Below are 2,003 nucleotides of genomic sequence, written 5' to 3' on the forward strand. Positions count from 1 at the left end.
TGCCACAGCGGCGCCCGATGAAGCGCCGCCGCTCCCGGTGCCTGTCTCGGCGGGGTTCGACGACCAGCCGCCACTCCACGTTCCAGTCTCGGCGGGGTTCGACGACCGGCCGCCGCTCCACGTTCCTGTCTCGGCGGGGTTCGACGACCGGCCGCCGCTCCACGTTCCTGTCTCGGCGGGGTTCGACGACCGGCCGCCGCTCCACGTTCCTGTCTCGGCGGGGTTCGACGACCGGCCGCCGCTCCACGTTCCTGTCTCGGCGGGGTTCGACGACCGGCCGCCGCTCCACGTTCCTGTCTCGGCGGGGTTCGACGACCGGCCGCCGTTCCACGTTCCTGTCTCGGCGGGGTTTGACGACCGGCCGCCGCTCCACGTTCCAGTCTCGGCGGCGTTCGACGACCGGCCGCCGCTCCATGTTCCTGTCTCGGCGGGGCTCGACGACCGGCCGCCGCTCCACGTTCCTGTCTCGGCGGGGTTCGACGACCAGCCGCCGCTCCAAGTTCCTGCCTCGGCGGCACCCGCCTCGCCACTGCTCCAAGCTCCTGCCTCGGCGGCGCCGCCCGACGACCCGCCGCCGCGTCTCGTCTCTGCCTCTGCGCCACCCGACCCGCAGCCGCCTTTCGTCTTGCCCTCGGCGCGACACTCCATGCGGCTGCAATGTCCTCCCGGACGCCCGCCTGAATGGCCACGGCTAGACTCCCTGGTCTGGCCTCCCGGACGCCCGCCTGAAAAGCCACGGCTAGACTCGTTGGTCTGGCCTCCCGGACGCCCGCCTGATGGGCCACGGCTAGACTCGCTGGTCTGGCCTCCCGGACGCCCGCCTGACCAGCCTTGATTGCGGACTGTGGTCCCGCCTCCTGACCCCCTTCCGCCCACCCTGATTTTGGACAATTTTCTTTTGTTTGTGTTTGGGACGTCTGGGATCCGTCCCTTAAGGGGGGGGTACTGTCATGATTTGTATTTGTTATTTTTGGTTTAGTATTTGGTTTCATGTTTTGGCCTTGTTCATGTGTCTTGTCTCGTCTTGTCTATTGTGTCCACCTGTGCTCGTTTACCCAAGCCCTAGTGTTAACCAATCCGGTCCTTCCAACCCTCCATTTCTTGTCCAGGTGCTCCTCGTTGTCTCGTCAATTTGTGTGTATTTAGTTCCCTGGTTGCTTTCAGTTCTTGTTGGTTCATTGTCATTTTAAGTGTCGCTTGTCCCGGTTGCCTGTCCCTGTTGCCAGTTCCGGTCGCCTCTCCCTGTAGTTGGTTTCCTGTCATTAAGTTTTTCCAAGTTCCTTGTTTGCCTTAGTTTTCTGTTTAATAAATGCCCTTTAAGTTACCCCTGCCTGGCTTCCCTGCGTTTGGGTCCTCATCATCCTCAACCCTGACACATATCTCTTTGTAACCAGGAGTTAAGTATTGATTTGCTTTTTTCGATGACTGGAGCAACATTCAATTTTTCTCTGATATTATATTTTTTGTTACGATCACCCCTAAATATTTGACCTCATCTTTTACTGGAAAGCCATGTAAATTTATTGGATGGTGATCATCTATTGACATCAACTCACATTTTTCCAAATGTAAATATAATCCTAATGCTTTGGAAAATAAGCCTATCTTGCTAATTACCAAAGGAATTTGTTCTGCTTTCTTTAGAAATATTGTGGTATCATCAGCTAATTGCGCTATTGTCAGATGATTAACCAGTACATTCAAAGGCTCAATATCAGGACAATTTTTCAGAAAAACAGCAAACATTTCCACAATCAAAATAAATAAGGGAGAACAAAGACATCCCTGCCTGATAGCCATTTTAACCTCAAATCTCCTCGTTGTTCCTGAAGGAAGAGAGACAGAACTATTGATATCCTTATACATCTTATTGATAGCTTTAATAATTTTTTTACTAAATCCATAATATTCAAGGGACTTTATTATCATTATACGCTCGACAGAGTCAAAAGCTTTGTAAAAATCTAAGAATAATACAATGCCATTTTCTTCAATCAATGACC

This window comes from Idiotropiscis lumnitzeri, chromosome 9, assembly GCF_059441095.1.
Source record: "Idiotropiscis lumnitzeri isolate Australia: NSW breed Sydney's pygmy pipehorse chromosome 9, RoL_Ilum_1.0, whole genome shotgun sequence".
In the NCBI taxonomy this organism is placed as follows: domain Eukaryota; kingdom Metazoa; phylum Chordata; class Actinopteri; order Syngnathiformes; family Syngnathidae; genus Idiotropiscis; species Idiotropiscis lumnitzeri.